Source organism: Nicotiana tabacum, chromosome 23 (assembly GCF_000715075.1).
Source record: "Nicotiana tabacum cultivar K326 chromosome 23, ASM71507v2, whole genome shotgun sequence".
Classification (NCBI taxonomy): domain Eukaryota; kingdom Viridiplantae; phylum Streptophyta; class Magnoliopsida; order Solanales; family Solanaceae; genus Nicotiana; species Nicotiana tabacum.
The window spans coordinates 138,659,671-138,670,087 of NC_134102.1; the positions used below are offsets into that span (position 1 = coordinate 138,659,671).

At 40.0% G+C, this 10,417-nt stretch overlaps 1 long non-coding RNA gene across 1 annotated transcript; it reads left to right on the plus strand.

Annotated features, from left to right (window-relative positions):
• The first annotated feature begins 8,146 nt into the window (after positions 1-8,146).
• Positions 8,147-9,927, plus strand: LOC107782561 (uncharacterized). Its single transcript, XR_001647252.2, has 2 exons — positions 8,147-8,399; positions 9,741-9,927. It is a non-coding gene; the product is annotated as an uncharacterized LOC107782561 (long non-coding RNA).
• The last annotated feature ends 490 nt before the right edge of the window (positions 9,928-10,417 follow it).

The following is a 10,417-nucleotide window of genomic DNA, read 5'->3' on the forward strand; positions in this document are numbered from 1 at the left end:
CTCTGTCCAATTCTAGTCAACGATCGTAAGAAAATAACATGAGAAAATAACAATATTTTCCGGACTAAGTATTGTTATATGAATATTTAATAATTAAATCATGTATAGTTATGAAAATTAATTATTTAATTTTATTATAGTCAAAAATAAGTGAGTCATAAACAAAAATATATAATAATAAAACTAATATATAAAATAATAAAACTAACATATAAATTAATAAAACTAACATATACAATATTAAACTAACATATAAATAATAAACTAACATTTAAATAGCAGACCTATTGAGTGATAAATCGGGAAACTTTTTTCTCATGAACACAAGAATTCAGGATACCTTGGTGCTACTGGGCCTCAAATATCGAGCCCGGAACCCATATGTGAATATTTAATAATTAAATCTTATATAATTATAAAAATTAATTATTTAATTTTATTATAGTCAAAAATAGGTGAGTAACAAACAAACATATAAAATAATAAAACTAACATGTAAAATAATTAAACTAACATATTAAAATAAAATAATATAATTAATATTGTTCAATTTACAGTAGCCGACATGGAGGTTCCACCTTTGCATCCCGGACCTGCCACGCTAGAGCTACTGTTACTACAGGGCGAGCATAGGTCATCCTACATATGGGAGGGACAGTTACTGGCCCAGACGTTCCACGCCAGGAGAGTAGACGATATGTAGGACTTTCTTAGGGGCCGCCCTCTCCATCCCCGTATAGTCAGACACCTCTAGGATACAGGTTTTTATAGGATTGTGGAGATCGGCCGACTGCAATTGGATTGGTCGTTGATCACAGCCCTAATAGAGCGGTGGCGACCGGAGACGCACACATTCCATTTGTCCATTGGCGAGACTACTATCACGCTTCAGGAGATGGAGGTTTTGTATGGGCTACCCGTTGATGGACACCTTGTTGCTTTGCTGAATGCCATCAGAAAGTATACGAGTTTGCAGTACCTGGAGATGCTGCAGCGGCTCACCGATTTCCATCCACCGGATGAGACTGCATTGATTGGGGCCAGTCGTCTGCAGTTGACGCCCGTCCGGTAGCATTTGGAGGCGATGCACGCTGACATCACAGATGACACACCGGAGCTTCATATTCACCAGTACACGAGGTTGTTACTGCTGCTTATATTTGGAGGGATTTTGTTCCCGAACACTTCGGGGAACCTAGTCAGTTGAGATTTCTTCATCATCCTAAGCGGCTAGATGATTTACATCATTACAGCTGAGGTGTTGCTATTCTCGGTTACTTGTACAAGCAGATGTGTCGGGCGAGCATGGGTACCCTGTGAGACGTTGCTGGATTTTTGCCGCTGCTATAGGTGAAAACATAGTCGAATACTCTATTCATTATAACATACCTAGTAAAAATATACCTTAAATTTTATGTCCACTTTGTATATTAGGTTTGGGCCTGGGAGCGGTTCCTGCAGTTGCAGCCACCTCTACCACCCTTAGCTCCGGGTGCACCGCCTCCGTTTCTCCCTTTAGCTAGGAGATGGGTTGATAGGCGAGGATATGAACGGGAGTACGAGGCTCGACATAATCTCCCCTGTTGCAGGAATTTGTTGGATTTGCTGGAGGGCATACAGGTAAATGTATACCTAAGTTTACTTGGCCTGGTTTCATATGTGTTGCGTATACTTACGTTTTCTGTTGTTACTTAATAGTTCATTTGGAGGCCATACAGCGACAAGCTAATAGCTGGTTTGCCCGATTATTGCTCAATCGGCCGAATTATGTGGAGCTCTTCCGTCCCATTGATGTGCCTTGATATTGTCAAGCATCATGCCACCGAGCGAGTACTTCGCCAGTTTGGCCGCCCGCAGCTTGTACCGCCACCGCCCGCTTGGCATATGACACATTACCAATAGGATGATCGTTCCAGGGTGGACCAGACATATATGACATGGCTAGAGACGCAGATCGATACTTGGGACCCACGACATGACCTGATTCCGCCCCCCACCACTTGAGCGGTCGGATGGTGAGCATAAGTATATGGCCTGGTACCGCAGCGTTACCCGACTTTTCATCGGGAATTCCGTTTATTGCGCTGGCGGTCGGTACGTTCCATACGCCGGGAGGCACGAGGCACTGGTATGTTATTTGGTATACTTACTTTTAACGTTAACCTAGCGTTCCATAATTTATATTTTACATGTTGTGCAAGCTATTGGCCTACATCTGTTCCACCAGTTGGGACTGCAGATCCAGCAGTATACCGGCGAGGGAGCAGCCGCTTTGCACGAGTATGGCCGGCATGTTACCGATTTGGCTTCCCGGACATTGAGGCGAGCCCGGGATGATGAGCGCTTAGGATACCAGGCTGATTTTGTGGTGCTAGAGCAGTACCGTCGTGGGCCAGCAGTGGAGCCAGAACGTGGTCGACATGGCAGGCGTGCCCCACGAGGTAGCGATGCCCCATGAGGTAGGGATGTCCCACGAGGTAAGGGTATACTACGAGGTCGCGGGGGTCGGCGACGAGGTGGTCCCAAGCAAGGGGGAGTTGAGGCACCTGTTGAGGATGTTAGAGTTGATCAGCCGGGTGACCTCCATGAGCCAGACCATGCTCATAGTGATATGCCATCATTCAGCCTTCAACTTACTCCAGGGACTTCGCAGGTGACCCCGTTAGCTCCATTGTTGATCGCGGGCACGGACATTACGCGAGAGGATTGGGATCAGTATTTTCCTAATCCTCCAGACCCATCGACTATTGCTGATGATCGTCCGACACGAGATGTGGATAGTGGGCGCTGGCTGAGTTATGGCTCATCATCGAGGGATGATGAGGATCTTTCACAGGCACAGGTTTGTTTGTATTACTATTATTTATATTTATTTTTATCTCATTGATTAGCCATAAATATCTTTATATATTTTTTTAAGGCTTCATCCCCACCCATCACGGAAGCCACTTTGTGCGATACTGACCTGGCTGCGACGAATGATTATATTCAGGAGCCCGACGAGACCATGGAAAGACAATTTAAATTTTTGTGACTTAACACGTATATTACTAATATATAAATATATCATATACTAAAATATCTTATTATCTGTAGGTTACTGCTGGACCGACGACCCCTTCTACCAAGCCTGCCAGCCCTACTGACAATCATGCTGTAGCGTATCCTCCGATAAAGAGGCGACGCGATGAGGATGATCTTGATAGTGTAGCCGGGCGGGATGTGATGTGCCTCAGGGCAACGGCTGCATTAAAGCATACAGGATGTGGGACACATTTATTTATTTTTGTATTTTATGTACATATGACATTCAGTAAATAATAACAACAATTTTTATTGTTTACATTATATGCGCATTATGTTTTTATTTCTCCGTTTCTTCGTTATTTTAATACTACAACACAAACACAAACATAGCAACTTAATATAATTTAAATTCAGTACAACTAATGAAAATACATGATACGAAAATCATAAAGATAAAATACTACACTCAACACATACATGTGCTTGTTTAGTCACTACCACCTATTATTCTCTGCTCCAACCACTTAAATTTCTCTTCCAGTCTATTTTTTTCTTCTTCCGCCTCTTTTAGTTTTTCCTGCACTACCGCAATTTCTCGTTGCATTTCAGAGATCTGGCGTTGGTATTCATCGTTCATATTCCAAACATACTACAAACATGATTTGTAGTATTCCTGGTTAATGGATTCATCATACCATTCCTCAAACATACATTGATTTTCGTCATTGCGTCCAAACAATTATTGACATATCCAGTATCTGTGCCCAACATTACCATCTGACCAACCTGCCTTCAAAATCGCACATTTGCCACAATAGCACCTTGGTTGGTCATTGCGTCCAGACATTTGTTAATGCAAGAAAAATAAAAAATTTAGGGAAAGTTTTGCTATTTGTTTTGGTTAAGCGTATATAATAACTAAAATACGCTAGTTATTTATAGGCAAGATAACACACATAACGTAGTATTTCACCGCGCTATGTTTCGCGTGTTAAAGATTCTTTCGGGTACAATACAGCTTTTTCAGAAGTTAGCTTTTGCAGGCGAACAGCTTTTCAGGTCGACAAGACAACACACATAACATAGTATTTCACTGTGCTATGCTTTGCGTGTTAAATATTCTTTCGAGTACAATACATCTTTTCAAGAAGATAGCTTTTGCAGGCAAGCAACTTTTCAGGTCGATAAGATAATTGTTTTTTTTAAATAGGTTTATGTTAGATTGTTGTACTGAAGTATTAATGTTAAATATCAATAAGATTTAACAGCAATGGAAACATAATTTTATTTCATACATTCTGCAAGATAAACAAGTACATACACTTATTACAACCACATTACGGAAACAAAACACTACGTGTATCCTAGATAGTTGGGCACATTAGATGAACTTCTACTAGGAGTTGGATTACCACCGCCACCCAGACCAACTGAAGGACATTTACGATGGTCATGTCCTGTTTGCGAGCATATGCCATATTTGCGCGCATAAACGGTATCACCAACATCCATTTGGTTCCGTATATGCATTCTTTTTTTCACTTGTCTTTGACGTACATAGTCCTTGTTACACACCGTTTTAAATGGTCCCGACGGCCAATAATGTTCAGCACCCACTGGTTGCAACTGTCCACTATAGGTGTTTAAGTATGCAGCAACACTATATTCTTTATCAACGTAGTTGGTTGCCCCTAAACCTGTATGTTGAAAGCACTTGATGGCATGTGAGCACGACATGTGGTAGATGGATCATTTCTCACAAGAGCATAACCTTCTGGCTTCATTTACGGTGTATGTATTATTCCTCCGATTTTGATGGATAGCGGTGCGAACTTTAAAAATATTTCGCTCATTGCAATACTGTAAATATGAATGCCAATGTGCTCGCCGCCTGTATTTCTCAAATCTTTTCATTGGTATTGGCATAAATTCAACACCCTTTTCCATCAATGACGATGCACCTCTAGCCCTTTCAACAAACCTCTCCGACATCTGCTTGAATGACGTCCGCACCATGGCAGTGACAGGCAATCCACGTGCAGACTTCAATAACCCGTTGAAAGACCCTGACACATTTGTAGTAAGAATTTCCCATCTTCTGCCACCATCCGCATGCAAAGTCCACTTGTTAAGCTCATGTCACATCAACCAACGATATGCTCCCTCATCTTCCTGCCTGATAGATTCCATGCGCCTCCTAAATTTACATTCTTGGTGATCTGTAGCAGCCATCCACATTAAATCATGCAAATCCTTATTGGGATATGCCTTCTGGAAATTGGCCTTCAGGTGCCTCACAAGTAACGGTGGTAGGTATACGGTTCCTCCCATACACGTAAATTCTATATAGAACTTAAAATACCACTATGCCGACCAGATATTAGACAAATACCTGAACGTTGTTTGATAACGTGCTCTTTCAAGTGGTTCAAAAATAGTGTCCACATCTCTTGGCTTTCATTGGCACAAATAGAAAAATCTAAGGGAAATATACTTCCATTAGCATCTACTGCAACGGCGATCAATAACTTAATTTCATACTTTCCATAGACATGAGTGTCGTCTATGGATATTACCGGCCGGCAATGCAGAAAACTATCAATTGCTGGTTTAAATGCCCAGAACACATATTTGAATATATGTTCTGGTATTTCCGGACTCCGCTCAAGCTTCCATTCAACAACAATCCCGGGGTTAAAGTGTTGCAATGCAGCCATGTACCTGGGTAGAGATGCAAAGGACTTATTTCAGTTACCATAAACAATTTCAAACGCACGTTTGCGCTCGAGAAATGCCTTTCTTTTGGTAATGGTGCACCCATATTCCTGGTGGACGGATATTATACACTCTTTGATCTTGTACCTTATGGACGATTCAATATGTGGAATCAAGACAAGAGAAATTAAGTTAACATTCAAGTTAAAATGATTCTCACTGAATATCTCTATTTCACAATCATGGATGCCAATGTATTTACCCACAACCCACATATTTATTTTCTTCTTCCTTGTACGCAGCATCCAATTACAACCCATAAACCATCTACGGCAGACTACCTTGTATACATCTGGATATGACTCGTGTACCATGATCTCACGACACTCTTTTACGCTGTACATTAGCGCCGCCCTGGTTAGGCGCGTTTAATCGGGAAAAAGTATGCCCTTTGACAGCACCGTTGCTCTAGATTCATCCCACATTGCTGTCCGAATTTCATCAATATCCCTTGTGAGGGCATCCACATCTGGCATACTTGGCAAATGATCAAGGTAGGGAATCTCCCTTGAATTAAATGGCACGTGGGACTCGTACACTCTTGGTCTAATGGGGGTGGAGCATGCTCCCTCGTCAAATCAGGTCCAGCATTCTCTTCCTCCTCATCATCATCACCCTCATCAGGGAAGGGTGTGTCATCTCCAGACTCATCGACATTGTTGTCATAATCACTATTCTCTTCCTGACTCTGTGCATCTACCAGATCCCAATTAAATATGTCATCTTCGGGCAATTGAGTAAGGACAGAACCTTCAGGATGCTCGTTTTCACTGTATAACTAACAAAATAATGAGTCACTTAAATTGATAAATACTTTACATATAGCTATATCACTTCACTTATAAATCGTAATGTGTTGACATCCCATGATGGACATTATCCTATTGGTGATGACTCCCGGATGGATCACCATGATCCAACACACCAGAACTAGGCATATTCCAACTGGGCGTTGGTTCATAACTTGTAATATTCATATCTGGCCGGTACCCCCTGTGGAATATATGAGTGTTAATACAAATTCAATATAGCAAAAATAAATATCATAACACAAAGGAAAATTAAAGTTTACCACTCATCTTGTGGATTATATAAACTAGGAGAGAAATTATTTCTTCGCTCCTTATTAGCCCGTGGAGATAAGTTTGGATCACGCCAAACTCTTTCAGCTGGAACCTGTTCGGCTAAAACTGCTCCAAAATAATCACCCGATGACTGATGGATATCCCTGCTTTGCGCAACCTCATTATTTCGAACGTCTTCAACCTTGACGTACATTTTCAATATTTTTATCACAAGAAATTCCCGGTATTCATCCGGAGTCCTCAAAAAATCTCTTAGAGTTTCATCGTCCTCGATGTTAAACTCAGCATAACAAGCAACCTCTTGCGGAGTGACAGAATACGGATATCTTTCGGTTACTTTAAGGTTCACCGAACGTTTGCTCATACTCATTTTTTACATAATAACGATACCAATGTATCGTACTCCATTGTAAGTGGCAACTTAACATGACACTGTAGAGATAAACTATAGATTACTGAGTTATTCGCCACCACAACCTCATCCCCCCTCCCCCTCAATATAATAAAACCCTTATTTTTCGCTTTTCAGACATTATGAAAAAATGCAAAATAATTTAACGAAGAAATATTTCAAAAGTCTTGAGAATATTTGTGAATTGATTTTTAGAAAATCCTTAACCTCTTTAAATAAGGCAAAAACCAATCTGTGGGTATAATTATTTTAGGTATAGCGCTTTAAATAAGGGCGCTATACCCAGTTGAATTATTGTTATGTCAGTTAAGCCCAGAAGAATTATTGGTGGGCCCACATAATATGTATGCGCAGTAAGGAAAGGCGTTATATATATAGCGCCTTTTAAAAAGGCGCTATACTTAACTGGGCAAACGGTCGTTAAGGTATAGCGCCCTTTAAAAGGGCGTTATATATAAAATTGTCACTAAGTTTTTTCCCCACACATTTTGGTTTTTTGGGTCCAAAAGAATCATATTTTGGTTCCGGACACTAAAAAGAATACCTACCGTTGCAGAGATGAAAATTACTTACACAACGGTAGAAGATTTTTACTAATCCTCTACTTTCTTTTCTTACTGATATACATATATACATATATATTTTCTATATGAGCAAAGATACCTCATGATGTGGCTGCTTGGGATATATACATACTATGTATGCAATGGCAGATTTTTTTTACTGTGCATTTTGGTCCATAAAAGAAAACTGGGGGACCTTTGTAAAAAAAAAGAGAAAAAAAGCGAGTTACCTTAGTTTTACCCACCAGAACCTCATATTCCTCACGTCTCTTTTCTCTCTGCTTGCTCACTCTATCTCACTCCTATTTTCTTTTTCTCTCACCAATTTTCATGGGTCCTCCACAGAAGACATCATTCTCAAAAGTTGCTTCATCTTCTACTGATGATTCTTGGTCCAATATTACTAAGAGTGTTGATGAAAAAGGGATCTACTTCAATCGAGAAGATGGTGTTGATGATGCATATGTTGCAAGGGTGATTCAATACTACCAATGGGACCTATTTTCTCAACCTACAGAAGTATTTTATCTAGATTTGGTAAGAGAATTCTATCAAAAGTTGGATCCTATCTCTTACTTTTCTACTGTTCAAGGAAAAAAATAGACTTCTCTCCTTCTGTAATTAGGAAGCTTTATAATCTGCCAATTTTTTAGGACAAAGCAATTTTAGCTTTCATAGAAAAATCAAATTGGGATTTAGTTGAAGAGAAATTATGTCCCCTTGGAGCACATTGGACTTATGATACAGATGGATTTAAAAGTAGTATTCGTTTTCGCAATTTTCTGTGCAGAGTAAGACCAATACTCGCATTTGTGAGTAGTCGTCTAGTCCCAAACGAGAGCAAAACAGAAATATACAGGGATCGAATACTTATGTCCTATGTGATTAGTTCTAGGATGCCTCTTGATGTTGCAAAACACCTCTCCACACAGATTCAATTCTGTCGTTTTAAGTCTAAGCAGAAAAGATTAGGGTTTCCTTCTACTATAACTCGGCTTATTCTTGAAGCCCGAGTTGAGCCAATAGAAGCTTTCACACGTTCAGGAAAAATGATCAATAAGACAATTTGGCTACAGATAGAAGAAACTATAGGGCCAAAAAGAAAACAGGGAGATGATGGAGGTAATACTAGGAAAAGACCAAAACCAACCATGCCTCTGTGGTTGCCATTTGCCGGTCTCCCTCAGAGTCGGAGACTAATATTCGCAATGCACCTTCGGCCTGCCGCATCCTGTGGTCTAGGTCATCCAACCTTTGTACTAGGTTGGTTCTTAGCTCAAGCACAGTATCCATGATGGGTCGTAATATGCCAGCCGTCGCTTCAAGGGTCGCGATGCGATCCGCGTGATTCACCATGGTCAGAAATAGTGGTAATGGTAGTATGTTCCCTCGTCCGATGTCGAGCCTAGGCTCTGATACCAACTTTTATGCGGCGCCTTCCTGAGATTTCTTTGAAGGGCGACGTAAGGCTAAGCAACCGATGTTCGTGTAGTTACTATCCGGGAACTGAGGTCCCCCTCCATACGCTAGACTAGATTGTTAGTGTCGTACGGAAAAACCAATGTCAAGAGAAATTGAGAGAACAAAAAAGAGAATTGAGAATGAAAGAAAATTTGATTGCATTAATGAAAGCTATTACATAAAATCAACATGGTTTCGAGGGGGAGAGATACCAGTACAGAGAATTGCTTGCTTGCTAGAAAGTTCGATTGCTTGATCCCCTTAATAGTGCTTAAAAAAATAAATCAAAGTTACAGGACTTGACCTAGTGATGGATATAAATTATTCACATAATTTCATACGTAAAAAAATAAGTTTTTAAAATAAAATATGAATAATGATATCCTATCCTAACATATTTTCTAACAAATCTTGTAGGAAGAAGAAATTATGAAAAAGAGGGAAAAAAGGCTAAAAGACAAAATAATGAAGCAAAGCCATAGTTGCACACATCATCTTCATATTCGCAAATGTGGAATATACATATGGGCTTATGGAAAGAGATAATTAGAGATGAAAAGGAGCATAGATGCATGTGTGGAATCTATATTTGCAAAGGTTGCATTCGCACACATGGAACCTACATTTGCAAGTCTAACCCATGAAGTCAAGAATGGAAGCAAAAGAGCTATAGATGCATATGTGGAATCTATATACGCAAAGGACACATATGCATACATGGAACCTACATTTGCAAGTCTAACTCATGAAGTCAAGAATGGAAGTAAAAGATCTATAGATGCATATGTGGAATCTATATACGCAAATATCACATTTGCATACATGGAACCTACATTTGCAAGTCTAACTCATGAAGTCAAGAAGGGAAGCAAAAGAGTCATAGATGCATGTATGGAATCTATATTTGCAAAGATCACATTTGCATACATGGAACCTATATTTTCAAGTCTAACTCATGAAGTCAAGAGTGAAGCCCATAGTTGCATATATGGAATCTACGTACACAAAGGTCACTTCGCATACATGGATTTCACATTCGCAAAAGTGGAAAATGACAAAACTACTCATCTTTTCCTATAAATAGCAAGCTCTCT